This window comes from Miniopterus natalensis, chromosome 5 (assembly GCF_054644295.1).
Source record: "Miniopterus natalensis isolate mMinNat1 chromosome 5, mMinNat1.hap1, whole genome shotgun sequence".
Lineage (NCBI taxonomy): Eukaryota > Metazoa > Chordata > Mammalia > Chiroptera > Miniopteridae > Miniopterus > Miniopterus natalensis.
In genome coordinates, this window is record NC_142085.1 from 4367305 (window position 1) to 4383927 (window position 16623).

General features: G+C 48.9%; 1 pseudogene; it reads right to left on the minus strand.

Moving 5' to 3' along the window:
- Positions 1 to 7025: 7025 nt before the first annotated feature.
- LOC107538498 (large ribosomal subunit protein uL11 pseudogene) lies at positions 7026 to 12149 on the minus strand (annotated as a pseudogene).
- Positions 12150 to 16623: the final 4474 nt, after the last annotated feature.

A 16623-nucleotide genomic window follows, 5' to 3' on the forward strand; every position in this document is an offset into this window, starting at 1 on the left:
CCCATTTACCCTCCCTTTGCCCAGCTCCCCTCCCCCATCCCCTTTCCCTCATCCTGCCAGCGATTCTTTTTGTTGGTGTTAACCCTCACCCGAGGATATTTTTCCCATTGATTTTCAAAGAGAGTAGAAGGGAGGGGGAGAGAGAGAGAGGGAAACATCGATGTGAGAGAGACACATCCGCTGGTTGCCTCCTGCGCCTGAACCTGAACCTGCAACCCAGGTATGTGCCATTCACCAGAAATCGAACCCGTGACCCTTCAGTGCATGTGCTGAGGCTCTAACCACTGAGCAATGCTGACCAGGCCCCATTTGAAAGATGAGGCACCTGAGGCTCAGGTCATACAGTAAACTCAGGAGTCTCTACTCAAGCCCAAACCTTCTGACTCCAAATTCCACGTTCTTTCTGTTTTTCGCTGTGGGGGGCAGACCCAGAGGGAGGAGGTAACAGCTTCCAGGTTCTCACTGAACTCCTCGTCTGACGGGGGTCAGGGACCTGATAACTCTGGGCAGTTCTTCTACCAAACTTGCACTGTGGAATCTGTGATCCTTTCCTTCCCTGCGCACCGGACAGCAACTTCCCATCATTCCCACAGAAGCACCAGGCCCCTGCTCTGGAACCTCAGCAGGCCCCGCCGTGACGTCACAGCGCCCCCCCCCATCTCCTCCAGGGCTGTATCTCATGGGGCCAAGCGGTCAGTACAATGAGACACTGTGAGAGAGAGCACATTCACACAACTTCCACTGCCATTTATTTTTATAATTGTTCTCTTTTATTATTAGCCATCGTCCTTAATCTCTTACTGTGCTTAATTTATGAATTAAACTTTATCCTAAGTATGTATAAAACAAAGTATATATCGAGTTCAGTGCCACTGGAGGTTTCAGCCCTCCCTGGGGCCTTGGATCGGACCCCAGAGGAGCTGAACCCTGCGGCAGAGGACGTGGGAATGCAGGCAGCCCTCTGAAGCCCTTGTTTCATCTTTTCCAGATATAGACACACAAGTGGGGCTGCAGGTCTATTTTTAAATTTTTGAGGCTCACCCCACTGTTTTCCACATGGCCGGGCCAGCTTGTGTTTCCAGGGGCACCAGCGCTCCCTTGCCTCCACCTCCCTGCCAGCAGGTACCTGTCTTTTTGGTGACAGCTTTCTAACAGGGGTGCGGGTGCCTCTCTCTGCGGTTTTGATCGCCTTTCCCTGATGAGCAGTGGTACCGAGCACCTTTTCACGCTGCTGGGCATTTGTATGTCTTCTTTGGAAAAATGTCTCTTCGTGCCATTGAATGGACCTTTTAATCAGACTATTTGTGATTTCTTGCTGTTGAGTTGTATGACTCTCTTGTACATTTTGGATGCTAACCCTTAGCAGATATATGCTTTGCAAATACTTGACCCCGTTCCACAGGCTGCCTTTTCATTTTGTTGATGGCTTCTCTTGCTGTGCAGACACTTTTTTGTTTGATGGAGCCCCACGTTTTGATTTTTGCTTCTGTCGTCTTTGCCTTTGGTGTTATATCCCAAAAAATCATTGCCAAGAGCGCGGTCAAAAAGCTTCCCCCCTGCCCCGCCGGGCGTGGCTCAGCGGTTGAGCGTCAACCTAGGATCCCGGGGATCGGGGTTCGATTCCCAGTCAGGGCACAGGCCTGATGTGTGGGCTCGGTCAATGACTCTCTCATCATTGATGTTTCTATCTCTCTCTCTCCCTCTCCTTTCCTCTTTCTGAAATCAATAAAGATATATTAAAAAAAAAAAAAGCTTCCCCCCTATGTTTTACCTTAGGAGTTTCATGGTCTCAGGTCTCACATGTAAGTTCTTAATCAGTTCTGAGTTAATTTCTGTGAGCGGTGTAAGATAGAATCCAATTTAATTCTATTGCACGTGGATATTCAGGTTTCCCAACAGTATTTATTGAGGAGACTGCCCTTTTCTCATTGAGATGCCTGAGGTCTTGCTGCCTACGTTTTCCTCTAGGATTTTTGTGGTTTCATGACTTACACGTATGCCTTTCATCCATTTTGAGTTTATTCTTGTCTATGGTGTAAGTTGGTGGTCTAGTTTCTTTCTTTCTTTTTTTTTTTTTTTTTGCTTGTATCTGCCCAATTTTCCAAACACTGTTTATTGAATAAACTGTCTTTACTCCATTATATGCTCTTGCCTCCTTTCTCAAATATTAATTGATCATATGCTAATAACATATGCATATATGCAGAACCCACGGGCACAGACAATAGTGGGGTGAAGGCTGGGGGGAGGGGTACAGGATGGAGGGGATCAGTGGGGGGGAAAGGTGACATTTGTAATACTTTCAAGAATAAAGATAAATTTTTTAAAAAATCCAGAAACAGCCAAATACAGACATTGATAAAGATGCATCTCAAAATGATGATTCAATAAGTGATGTTGGGACAAGGCAGCCATTTAGAAAAAATAAATTAAACTCATTCCCTAGACCTTATACTAGGATTTATGCCAAGCATAGCACATATATAAAGGTAAAAAATGAAAATATTTTTAAAACCACAGATTTATTTTATAACTTCAGTGTAGGGAAGGCCTTTATAAATATGACACAGAACATAAAATATTGATAAATTTGCCTACAGAAAAATGTTTCTGCATGACAAAGTTCACAAAAACAAATTAAAAAGACAAAAACTGGGGAAAATATTAGCAATTCATATTATAGATTAATCAAAGGTTAAAGGCCAATTTCTTTAAGGTACAAGGAGCTGCCACAAATCAATAATATCAACAGCCTCATAGAAAACTAGGCCAAGGGTGTGAATCGACAGCTCACGGGAAAGGAAACACAGATGACTTCTGAACACATGAAAAATTCTCAGCCTTATTTATAATGAAATGCATTTTATTTTTTATTTTTATCTTTATTATTGAAAGTATTACAGATGCCCCCCTTTCCCCCATTGACCCCTTCTATCCCACCCCCAATCACTGTCCCAGGCCTTCACCACTCTATTGTGTGTGTCCATGGAAATGACACTGAAATACAGTCATTGGTAAAAATACAGTCACCAGGAGTCTGACGACACAGTGATGGCCAATGTCAGGAGCACCTGGTTTCCACACTGCTGGGCCACTGTAAATGGTACAGTTCCTCTGGAGGTCAGCATTGCAACATCTTTCAAAATTACAGGCACTCATTCCCTTTACCCCAGAAATTCCTCGTCTAGGAATTGTTCCTACAGACACACACACACATAAAGTTACTTTGGGTTTTGTGTCTATATTAGCAAAAGGTTGGAAACAACCTAAATGCCCACCAGCAGAGAAATGTTTAAATATGTCCAGCTCTATAACTGTATAGAAATAAAAAAGAATGAGAAAGTTCTGTGTTTACAGATAGAAAATATCACCAAGATATGTTGCTACATGAAAGAAAAAAGCAATGATGTAGAACAATGTATGTATTATGCAAGCATTTGGGTAAAAACATATACTTATTTTCTTGAACATGCATGGGAACTTTCTGGAAGGATAGGATGTGACAACATTGGTCACCTCTATGGAAGTGGACTGACCGGCTGGGGAGCCAGGGTAAAGAGAGACTTTCATTGTATACTCTCTTACATTTTGTGAATTTTTAACTTTGTAAATATATTATGTTTTCAGAAATTGAATAATAAAGAAATGACATTCATAGCAGCACAGTTTACAATAGCTAAGATCTGGAAACAGCCCAAGTGCCCATCAGTAGCTGATGGATAAAAAGCTGGGGGACATTCACATCATGGATACTACACAGCTGTAAAGAAGAAGGATCTCTTACCTTTTGGGACAGAATGGAGGGACCTAGAGAGTATTATGCTGAGTGAAATAAGCCGGGCAGAGAAAGACAAACATCACATGATCTCGCTTATACGTGGAATCTAAAGAACTTAATAAACTGATGAACAGAATAGATTCAGTGACATGGAAGCATAGTTGAGACTGACGAATGTCAGAGGGAGGGAGGAGGGCGGGTGGGTGGAGGGGGAGAGAGCAACCAAAGAATTTATATGCATATACGCACAACCCAAGGACAGGGACAATGGTGGGGAGAGGGCCTGGGGAGAGGGAAGGAACGGGGTGGAGCGGGCCATTGGGGAGAAAAAGGGACATCTGTAATATTAAACAAAAATTTTAAAAAATGACAAAGATTGAACTGGAAAATTTACAGAGCAATAAAATCAATTGGCCAATAAACATGAAAACAGTAATCTTGAAAATGCAAACTAAAATAAGATATCAACTTATACCTCAAATCTAAAAGTCTGGGAATTCACATGTGGCCAAGGACATGGGGAAATGGGGACCCCTATGCCTTGCTAGTGAGAGTGTAAATTACTGAAATTGGTGACTAATTAGTAGAATTTAAAATGTGGCCCTGGCGGGTGTGCATCCGTGGGTTGGAGCGTCGTCCCCCATATGGACAGGTGGCGGGTTGGATTCCTGGGCATGCTCCTGGGCTGCGCGTTTGATGCCCGGTCTGGCGAGCGCAGGAGGCAGCTGGTCCATGTTTCTCTCTCTCCCTCCCTTCCTCTCTCTAAGATCATTAAATAAATGATAAATAAAATAAATAAATAAAGCATGCAATTTTATTTCAAGGTTATATCATAATGATGATAATTATAATGGGACTACTGCTACTAATAATCAATAAAAGTTAACATTATCTAGTGCTTACAGCATGCTGAAGAGTTCCAAGCATTTTGCATACATTATAGCTTATTTACATGGGAAAGTATTATTATCAGTATTTTGAGGACATGTCAACTGAGGTCAAGAGAGACTAAGTAATTCGCCCAAGATCACTCAGTAAGTAAATGGTGGAATGGGGACTTGAACCCTAGTAGGCTCCAGAGCCTCCTTACATCCTACAGGATTCTGCCCCTCTAGAGAAAATCTAGCACATCTGCATTCATAGGTATATAAAGATGTTAGTGTAGGACTGTTTATAAAAGCCAATATCAAATAAAAGCTGTATTAGAGTTTCTCAACTACAGAGCTATTGACATCTAGGCTGGGTAATTCTTTGTCGTGGGGACTGTCCTGTGCGTTGTCACATATTTACCACCATCCCTGGCCACCTGAGGTGGTGGTGGCTGGACAGGAACGTGAGGACAGCTAACAGCACAGTGTCAACAGCTATTTTTGCTGGTTGGTAGAGTTATGGCTAATAATTTTCTTTTATACTTTTCTGTACTTTCCAAGTATGTTACAATTAATACACTTACTTCTACAATATAGAACCCCCCCAATAAATATTACTTTAAAAAAATCTTCAGGCAGCCCCACTTTCTACAGGATAGAGTCTAAACTGCAGCTCCTTAGGGTCAAAACCAAGGGCCTCCTCCTTCCCACCTGAATGTATCTTCAGTTCCTCCTCAAGACAAACTGTCTTCCAGTCAGACTGATTCTCTGTGACCCAAATTTGCCAAGTAGGGTTCAGATTTAGAAAATAAAAATGCAGGACACCCAGTTAAGGCTGAATTTCAGATAGACAATGAAGAACACAGTATTTGGACCATACACTATAAATTTGCCTAAAATCTAAGTTTAACTGAGCATCCTATATTTTATCTGGTGCTACTAAAAGTTTCTTCCCCATGTGCTGGAATAATCTCTTTTCCACCTTCCCAAATCGTTGCACTTAAAGCAGACGGTGAGGAGTGGAGGAGGGGGTGGGACTGAAAGGCAGGCCTGGCTGCTGCTCACTATGAGGTACAGGTGGGGTGCTGGGAGGGCTGCGACTTTCTGGTAGGGAAAGAGCACACCTTCGTTTAGAGGACCCTGACCCTGGAGTCAGGTAATTAGGTGAATGTCCAGAGGCTCTGATGTTCTCCCAGGAAAGAAACTACTTTAGCTTTTAGGACATTTATTCCAATCTTCCAGCTATTTTAATTCAGGTAAACTGTTCTTAGTCATTTTTTTTTAACCTGAGAATGTTAAAATATAGAACATTTTTCTGCTCTTTTTTAGATGTTGACTAATTTAAGGAGCCTTTAAAAATGTACAACTTTTGTACATTAGAGCATTGGGGTGGGCACCAAAGGGTCTGGGGTCTGATTCCTTGTCAAGGGCACGTCGACCTCAGTTGCAGGGTCAATCCCCAGCCCTGTGGGAGGCAATCAGTAATATGTCTCTCTCACATCGATGTCTCTCTCTCCCGCTCTCTCTGAAAAGCAATGGAAAAAATAGCCTCGAGTGAGGATTATGGACAGCTTTCATTCCAAACAAGGGCATGTCCATTTGTCTGACATCCCTTATGCTTCACACTGTTCCCCAACCTCTTCATTAGCCCCTCAGGGACCTCAGAGCACCTTAGAGATGATTTCTGTGTCAGACTGGTGGTCAACTCCGAGTTTCTTCCAAGTCTTCAGGGGGAAGGCAGATTCCCCCGTCTCCTGCCGGACAGAACTGTTGGGCTTATACCCAGCGCCCGCAGAGTGAAAAGCTGTCCCAGCGAGTCCATGTCGGGGCAGCTGGAGCACGGGGAGGCACACAGGGCAGCACTGGAATCCCCCCAGGGCCCAACTCTAGGAAACTTTCCCCGTAAGGATGAAGGTTTTACCCGTGACCATGTCTTTCCATCTCAACGTCCTCAGCACTTACCAGGTGCAAAGTGCTAATTTGTGCTATGATAGTAAACTGAGCCATTTTATAGAGGCTCTAGGCAGGTACTGATGTGACAAAAATCTTCAGGCTATATTGTTAAGGGAAACTAAAACAATTTTGCTTTAAAAAGGGGAGAAATACACACTTGTTTTTCTTCTTACATAAAGATAGAAAGGATACGTAGGATATTAAAGTGTTGGCTGTGGGGAGGGATGGAAGTAACGGCAGACGGGGTAGGCAGGGTGGTTGCAAATCTTCCTGATGTACATCTTTTTATATTAATTTTTTGGACCAAGTGAATGTATAACCCTTTAAAATTAAATGATATATTTAATTAATTAATTAATTTATTTATTTATTTATTTATTTGGTTGTCAAATGACCTTTAATAGAAACATTCTCCTTTGTAGTTCTTAACTAGCCGGGCCTTCCACTGCACCACTGTAGATGTCATCTTTGATGTCACGAGGGTGGCGGCCATCAACATTGCAGCTCACAGACTGGGCAGTCCCTAGGATCTCCTTAATGGTTCCAGAGAGTTCTCTAACTAAAGATCGGTGCCGCATCTGTCGGGCAATGTTGACAGTCTCATCAAATGTGCTATTTCCACTGTGCTTAATGTTCTTTGGCTTCTTGCTGTCTCTTGGCGGTTCTTTGAGGGCTTTGATGATCAGGGCAGAGGCAGGAGGCACTGCCTCGCTCTGGGCCTGTCTGTTCTGAATGCTCAGTTTCACTGTAGTCCTCAGACCCTTGCAATCACCGGGTGCTTTGGCGATGTCATCACCAACCTGTCTTGGAGGCAGGTCCAGGCGGCCGATCTTGGGGGCCAGGGCAGACGTGGCACCCATTTCCCCACTGGTGCACCTTAGGTATATGACTTTGATCTTGTTGGGGTCAAACTTCGGCGGTATGGTGGAGGTGTCTGGTGTTGGATGAACCGGGGTTCGGGACAGCTGAAGAAAGTTGCACCTGAGCTCCTCCGAGGGAACAGAATCTCTGATATTGAACCTTAAGTGACCTGCTCTGCGACTGTGTGCTCTGACTCTCAGCGCCCTGTCCTGGGCCTGCAGGGGACAGTGTAATTACACAGCTACGTGTGCAAGAGATTCCCAAGACAGCACAGGAAAGGCACTGCCCTGTGTCTGGTGACGGGGTTCTGAGAAAAACAAGGTTGAGACTTGGGAGACCTGAGAACTCAGCAGAGGCCCTGGGGAGTGGCAGCAACATGTTCTCGGTGGACACTCCCGGAGTCCACCCAAAGGCGCGAGGGAAGAGCTTGGAATGTACTGAGGCTGTTAGAGACTCTCCGGGCTGCTAGAGACCTGTGCTCCGAGCCCCGCGGAACAGTGCTCCTGAGAGGCCCAGCCGGAAGGACCTGTCTGGGTGTGGGGCTGCTTGAGGTGTATGGAGGGGTGAATCCACCCTGAGTGCAGTGTGCACGGTGGCTGACTTTCTGTTGGTAGCTGCTCGGACACACCTGTTTCCGCAAAAGGTTAGGGCTACACAAGTAACCACTTGCTTGTAGTGGGGGAATTCGTGAACTTCAGTTCCGAACTCACTGAGGCTTAGAGGAGAATCAGAAGGACCCAGCAAGTGCAGGGAGCAGAGAGTGAGGGCCAGCAGGCAGGGGCCCGGCGGAGAGGCAGAGACAGCCCTGCTGCCACAGTGGGGTACACTGCACCGCCCCTCCAAGGCCCTGGGAGGGGCCCTAGCAATGTGTCCACATAGTCACACTCTTGTGAAATTTGCAAAAGTAATATCTTCTAACCACAGTTAAGATTGTTGTCTCTTCCCAGTCGTCCCAGATTGCTGACAAACGCCCTCTGTCACACTTTCCTTGCATTAAGAGGCACTTTGGGGACAGGTCTATCTAAGAAGAAATGAAGTTAGGCTTACACTGTTTGGTTTACTAGAATATGGGTTCATAAGTTATTGCTAGGTGTCTCTGTGTGGAAATGTTTTGCAGCAACGCCTTTATCACCTACAACTTTCCTGACGTCAGAGGTGAAAAGTGTGGGGTCAGAGGAGGCATGACCAGGACAAGAACATGTCCTGTGACATGAAGCACCACAAGTCTGTGGCCAGTGGAGTGGACAGGTCCTCCCGGCCCCCAGGTGTAGAGAATTGTAGGTGTGTGGAATCAGTTTCATCAAAGTGGAGACTCTTGCTCAGGAATATGTGTAACATTGCAACATTTATTCTACATCATAAAATAATTTTTTACATATTTCCATATGAAATAAAAAAGTGAATTGGAAGAAAAAAATTTCAGATCAAACCAAAATCAGTAATTGAGGGGAAGAGATGAATTTTAAGTAGAAGGAAAGAAAAGACTCCTAGATTTTTTAATAATCAACTGATGAAACATAAACCTATAAACACAGTGAAACATTTAAAAATTTCTTGTTGATTTGACATGAAATACTGGCATCTACAAAGATAACCTAGGACTCATGATACCCTTTTACAACAAGGAGCTAACAGCAAGCACAGCAATGACCTTCAGCAGCTTAAAGAGCTATTTAAGGTCAGCCAGGCCCAAGAAAACTCCAAATGCCGGGAATCTGAGCGCTCACCTCAGAAACTCTTCACAGACGTTTCCCCAAAGTGAATGGTCCCCAGAGTTGACATTATTACCCATAGTGATTGTGAAACTTAAATGACCTTTTTAAAACTTTCAATTAAAAACTTTGTGTTAGCCACGCTAGAGGAACAGAGGGAATTGTTACTTCACTGCTGTCCCAGAGGGAATGGGAGGGCCTAAGCGAAAGCTGCAGGGAAACGGCGCCTGGCCAGGCAGTTCCTTCAAAACACGGTCCTGGACATTTTGAAATGTGTGGTCAGCTTCCTGAAGTTTGTACTCGCTGTCGGTGCAAGTCAGTATTAGCTTTGGTCCCTAATTTTATGTTTCTAATTCTATACCCTTTTTCTTGAAGAGGGCTCAGCAGTGCGAGCCTCCTGCCCCGCCTTCCTGGGCCATGGCCTCCAGCCCGAGGCGCTGGGCCAGAGAGGGGGCGCTGGGCGGGGGGGGGGGGGGGGGGGGGTGCTGGGCAGGAGAGGGGGAGCTGGGCGGGGGGGGGGGTGCTGGGCAGGAGAGGGGGAGCTGGGCGGGGGGGGGGTGCTGGGCAGGAGAGGGGGCGCTGGGCGGGGGGGGGGGGGGGCTGGGCAGGAGAGGGGGCGCTGGGCGGGGGGGGGGTGCTGGGCAGGAGAGGGGGCGCTGGGCGGGGGGGGGGTGCTGGGCAGGAGAGGGGGAGCTGGGCGGGGGGGTGGGTGCTGGGCAGGAGAGGGGGCGCTGGGCGGGGGGGGGGGTGCTGGGCAGGAGAGGGGGAGCTGGGCGGGGGGGGTGCTGGGCAGGAGAGGGGGAGCTGGGCGGGGGGGGGGCTGGGCAGGAGAGGGGGAGCTGGGCGGGGGGGGGTGCTGGGCAGGAGAGGGGGAGCTGGGCGGGGGGGGGGTGCTGGGCAGGAGAGGGGGTGCTGGGCGGGGGGGGGGTGCTGGGCAGGAGAGGGGGAGCTGGGCGGGGGTGGTGCTGGGCAGGAGAGGGGGAGCTGGGCGGGGGTGGTGCTGGGCAGGAGAGGGGGTGCTGGGCGGGGGGGGTGCTGGGCAGGAGAGGGGGCACTGGGCGGGGGGGGGTGCTGGGCGGGGGGTTGGTGCTGGGCAGGAGAGGGGGCGCTGGGGGGGGGCCTGGGGTGCTGGGGGGGTGGTGACGGGCGGGAGAGGGGGTGCTTGGCGGGGGGGAGGAGGAGGTGCTGGGCGGGGGGAGGGGGGTGCTCGCGGGAGAGGGGTTGTTGGGCGGGGGGAGGAGGAGGTGCTGGGCAGGGGGAGGGGAGGGTGCTGGGCGGGGGGGGGGGTGCTGGACCGGGGGGGGGGGGCCCTGGGAGGGAGGGAGAAGCAGCGCCCCCCTCCCCGCCCCGCCCGCCCTGCCGCTGGGCACCCAGCCTGCCACCCGCCATCTACTCGAGGCCCGCCCTCTCCTTCTGGCCCTGTTTTTAATGTAAATACATTTTTTAAAAATATACCTTTATTGATTTCAGAGCGAGGAAAGGCGAGGGAGAGAGAAGCATCAGTGATGAGAGCGTCAGTGGCGGAGCCCGCAACCGGCGTGCGCCCCACGGCAGAGCCCACCGCCTGGAGCCGGGCGCCTGGACCACGGAGCCCCCGCCCCCTCCCCCCTGGGCGCTTCTGCACCGCGGGCTCCAGGGGCGCCCGTCCCCGTCCCGCCCCCGCGCCCAGGGCCCCCGCCAGCACAGGCTGCATTTTACAGATGGAACAACCGAGGCCCAAAGACCCTGAGAACGGTCACCAAAGGCAAGTGCTGGAAGTGACCCTGGGAAGACGGACGCTTCATTTCCCATCACACAGGCAGCCTCAGAAGACCAGCGCCTAACATGGTCAGTCCCTTGAGTCACCCCCTACTGAGGCATTTTGCAAAAGCCCTAGGACCAGTTCACCCCAAACCAGTGGAACGAGAAGCTTCGTTTAGAAGCGAGGCCTGCAGAAGTCTTGGTGGCTTTCAGGTTTCTCCTGTCTCTAGAGCTGGCTGCAGCTCCATGCCCCTTGTCGCACCCTAGTCTGCAAACAGGCCTGTCCGGCCAGGTGCCCCGGGGAAGCCACAGCTCCGTGGGCAGCAGCTGCGCCTGCAGTAAAGACCGCGCCCTGAATTCAGGCGGCGGGCCTTTTGTTCCTGAGCCTGGTAAGGAGGAATGCTCTTACGCCATCTCTTCTGGAATATTAAGTATGTAGAATGCAAAATTCCCTTCCAAGCCTAACTGGGGGTATGGGGAGCAAAGCTTATGGAGACTTTGCTGCTAAAAGCGGAGTGGAAAAGAGATTATTCCAGCACATGGGGAAGAAACTTTTAGTAGCACCATTTGCTTTTTAAATTTGGAACCAAGTAAATGCATCACCTATTTAAATAATTACTTAAATTTAAAAGTTTTTAAGAGGAAGAATCAGAACCTAGAATGGAAAGAATTCTAAACTAGTCAACAGACCCAGATTGTGGTCCTATTTCTAGAGGTTCTGGGTCAGCCACAACCCAAGCTCCCTCCCAGGAAGATGGACACGTCCCAGCTGGTGCACAGTTGTTAGAGGTTACTGCTATCCCCCTGCCCCCGTCTACTCAGCGTAGCTCCTTGGATATAGCAGGTGCTCAATAATTCTTTGAATGAATGATCTTTCTAATTTTACCTACTTTTAAATAGTGGGGCCAAGAGTCAGGGGATTCTCTCTCTCTCGTTCCTTCCTGCCTCTGCTCTGACGGTCCCTCTTCTTTGCAGCTGCTCTACACTCTTGCCATCAGTTTAACCCAGCTCGTGTCCCACGCAAAGCCTTCCTACTATGCAGTCTCCACCCCTTCAAGGCCTGTGTGCAGAGCTGGGCGGCTTGCTCACTGCACAAAGCAGCGGGGCGGAGTGGGGCTGGGTGCTGGTGCAGACCCAGCTGGCATGGGAAGGCGGGGAGGAGCCCTTCTAATTTGCCGTAGGGAGTCAGAGGGGCTAGTGGACCTATATGCATCTCTCCCTTACCTGAACCACCATTGAATTGTGGCCAACTTCCCTGACTTTGGCTCATGCTTAGCTCCATAAGGGATGGCACTATGTCTTCCCATATTTGCATACCCTCTGGTGCCTAACCCAGTGCTGGGCATCTGAGTCGCTCTTTCAAAAGTCTCCAACTAAATCCTAAACTTGAATCCGACTGATGTTTTCTCAGCCCACACCCAAACTGACAACTCTAAAATGTTACATCAGCAGCAGTCCCTTCCTTGAAATTCTCTTCTCCGATAGCTCCTGGGTTCTCTTCCTCCTCTCTGACCATCAGATAAGGAAGCCCACCCCCTCCTAATGCAGAGAGGTGGGGCTACGTGGACTTCCAAGGCAGACAGGCCAGATTCCCATCTGCACTCTGCCACTTTCCCAGTAACCTTGGGCAGGTCCCCTAACCTCTGTGAGCCCCAGTGTCATCCAGATCCTTGTCTCCTTTCTGAGTTTAAATTCCTGTGCAACTTTGGATGTCTTATCACCACCTCAAATTCAATGTACCTTCTAAAATTATCCTTACCTGAGCTACCTGCCACCATGCCCAGAACAGGCATTGGAGAGGCTCCTTCAGCTGTTTGGCAGCTGCCTTTCAATGGGCAGTAAGTAGGTGGCGCTGTCTCCGAAGACAGGATGGCTTCATTTTTTTCACGTCTGGAAGGAAGAAAGGGGTGCTGGGACATTTCACTAAAAAAACAAAACACGGTATCTTAAAAAATGTCAATGTAGTTCTTTAGCACAAGAAATACTAGGCTGTGGAAAGGTAGCAAAGAAATGTTTAGATTTGGTGGGGGGGAAGGAGGGGATAAAGCTGTGTAACAGGAAGGGGGTGGACATAGCCCAGGAGAGGCAGGGTCTGCAGAGCAGTGGAAGGCAGGGGCCACGGAGGAAAGTTTGCCAGTGAAAAGGGCCCTGGGAAACACAAGGGAATGTCTCTCCCACCTCTTTTCTCCAGCCATCCAGACAGCTAATTTCAGGTATCTTTTTAAAAATATATATATTTTTATTGATTTCAGAGAGAGAGGAAGAGAGAGGGAGAGAGAAACATCATTGATCGGCTGCCTCCTGCACACCCCCTGCTGGGAATCAAGCCCACAGCCCAGGGAACTGAACCTTGATATCCTGGGTCATAGGTTGATGCTCAACCACTGAGCCACACCAGCGGGGCTAATGGAAGGTGTCTTAATTTTCATTTCCTTCATGTGAGTGGGATTGAGCATCTTTTCATATGTTTTAGAGATATTTTGTATTTTTTTTTCCCTATGAAGGGAGTGTTTATTTCCTCTTGTTACTGGAAGGGACCTGGCCCTTGGTGGGTCTGCCTAGGACCAGCCAGTAGTGCATAGGTTCTTGACTTCGTGGAGGAAACATTTCACAGCACGAGTCGAGATGACTATGAGGGAACATTTATTAAAGCTGGGGACAGTAAAACAAGTAAGGGCTCAGCATAGAAGCAGCAGCAGGAGGGCCTAGAGAAGTCAGAGAAAAGGGGCCTTGGGAACAGGCTCAGGGGACTCGCCTGTGAGGAGTAGCCGCTGCCCATTGCTGCCCTGGTTGCAAGTCTCCTGGGGTACCCCTAGAGTTTAGGAGATGCGTGCCCATGGGGAAAGAATGGAGGGGTGCTCCCCAGAGGGAGAGCACGCCTGGGTCCTTTGTCTTGAGGCTTTATCTCTTTCTCACAGATGGGAGTCTTAGGGGAGGTCTCAGGGGAGGGTTTCAGCAGAATATTCATCTGTTTTCTAGGTTTGCTCCTCCAGGATCGTGATTTCCACCAATTGGTCAGTGTCAGGGCAGGGGGTCGTAGTCATTGCAGTTGGTCTTGGCGTCGTCCAGCGGGCTTTGCTGCTTTTCTGGGCCTGGAGCTGAAATACAACTGAGGCCTAGATGTTGTTTCTAGGGAGGTGACCTTCTGTGTCTGCTGTAAATTTCTCTGCAGTTTGTTCCACTATCAGTCTCAGTTTCCCTGTTCCACTAGTCCTGGCTTACTGGCCTATCTCACTCTGACCAATCTTCTACTTGGTAGTTAATAATTTCTTTCTTATTTGTAAGAGCTCCCTGTGCGTTAAAGAGATTAGCCCTTTCGTTTTTAAAAAATATGTTTTTCGTCATTTCAGAGACAGGAAGGGAGAGATAGAGAGATAGAAACATCAGTGATGAGAGAGTCATTGACCAGCTGCCTCCTGCTTACCCCTTACTAGGGATGGAGCCCGCAACCCGGGCATGTGCCCTGACCAGGAATTGAACCCTGACCTCCTGGTTCATAGGTTGACGCTCAACCACTGAGCCACGCCGCCTGGGCAGCCCTTTCATTTTGATGGTAGTTGTAAATACGTTTTCTTTTAACATTTTCATTTGGTCATTTGTCTCTTAGCATTGCTTTTGCAGTGCTCCCTGCCCCCTCCCCCAAGCAGATCTTTTGACTTTATCTGTCTTTCCTTTTACAACTTATATATATTTTTTAAATTATTATTTTTTATTGATTTTTTAAACAGAGAGAAAGTGAGAGGGAGAGAGTGTGTGAGGGAGAAACATTGATGTGAGAAACATGGACTGGCTGCGTCCCATAAGAGCCTCAACCGTGGATCAAACCCACAATGTAAGTATGTGCCTTGATCAGGAATTGAACCTGCAGCCTTTTGGTGCATGGGACAAAGCCCCAACCAACTGAGCCACCTGGCCATGCTTAAATCACTCTTAAGATAGTGTTAAGTTAAATACAGTGGGTCCCTGCCTTCAAGTTGCTCAATAAGCCTAAGTAACTGGGATGTTGCTGTGTGGTCAGTGCTTTAAGGTGGTACAAAGTGTGACTTCTTCACCTGTCTGTCCAGAATCCAGTCATTGGTCCACTGGCCTGTCCGTTTATCAGGCCTTTGCTGAACTCTTTCTGAGAACGATGCGTTGCGGTGATGAGGCCCGTGGTCAGGGCGAGGTGCAAGCAGATCTGAATTCCGCTCCGTTTACCCCACTGTGACTTAGGCGGGTTGCTTCATCTCTCTACATTTTTGTTTCCTGTGTTATCCCATGAGGGATGACAGAGGTGTCGAATGCAGGGGGTCAAGGACTAGAGATTGCAGCTTAGGGAGAGCTCTAAGACAAGTCTGATGCCTGGACTTGCGATTCAAGTGGTGAAATCTGAATTCACTACGGTGGTGGCAAAAGTAAAGGTGAATGGATTGAGCCAATCAAAGAGCTCAAGGGCCTCAGTGTTGGACAGTCATCTACATAGTCCTTGGCATCACCCAGGATGACGGCAGGACATGGGTGGGGACAAGCCTGCGGGCCGGCACACAAGTCCTCAGTGAGTCAGGGAAATGGCTCTGTGGGGGCAGCAAGAGCTCCACACCAGTCTTGCTGTGTGGCTCTGGGGAAGTAGTGCTCAGGAGGTGGTGCAATGGGGTGATGACCATGCCCACCCCACCCACGACCCTGCGATTTGAGGGGACAGCTCTTCGGAGAAGAAGGCCAAGTGCCTTTGGGGAAAGTAAGTTTCTAGTAGCAAACCTGTAGCAGACAGTGGCCAAGTGGGGCTGAGGGAGGAGACGATGGAGTGAGGTCTGAACAAGAATCTCAGACCTTTGAGCACCTCACTGGCAGCCCTTGTTAATGGGACCCTGCAGGCTCCCCCAGTGTCAGGGTTAGAACAAGGGGTGGGTGGAAGCCCGTGGGTGGCCAGTACTGTGAGTAGGTGCCATGGTTCTGGGACACCTGGTTCTGAGATACCTCGAGCTGGGTTTTGGGGAACATAGTCATTCTGTGAGTTGACTCAGTTCGTGTCAGCACATCGAAAGCTCGGAGACTTTCCTCTTCCCATGAGCAAACAAGCCACACCTTGCACCAGCCAAAGTCCATCTCACCTTTCAGCTACCCTAGGTTAGTCACCCGGCCTTGAGGAGTTTCATTTTCCTGGCAACTCAGTGTTTCCAGGAGAGGATGGGCCTCTTCACTTCACCCCCAGTTTGACCGACACGTGGGCATGTATAATTGACACGGTTTAAAGGACCACTCACCTGCTGGCCGTCTCTTCAGACCTGGAGCCTGAGGAATGACCTGAAGTTGCAGCTGGAGAAACTGAGATAGGTTACTAAGAAAGCTTTCGGGAGGAGGGTTAGGCAGGAGGCTGGGCCGAGGGAATGGGAGGGAATGCACAGCGTTTCGGGAAGTGGTGATGGGGAGCCTTCCTTCTTTGGGTCATCTTTGGAGGTGGTTTGAGAGGAAGGAAAGGTGCCTTGGAGCATTGCACAGGTCTCTGCTCTGCTCTGAGTCCTGCTCTCTTCTTTTTCATTGCGGAATCCGTAGACCCTGGGAAGGATGCCGGTTGAAAGAATGACCAGCTGACAGAGATGCTGGTGCTAATGGTTGGTAGTAGTGATTGACAGAGGTGGTCGGATTCTCTGAGCGTGACCACAAGCCCACTAGGACCCCAGTGTGTGAAATTCTGTCAACGGAGGGCAAATCAGAGGACTTTTGACTTTTA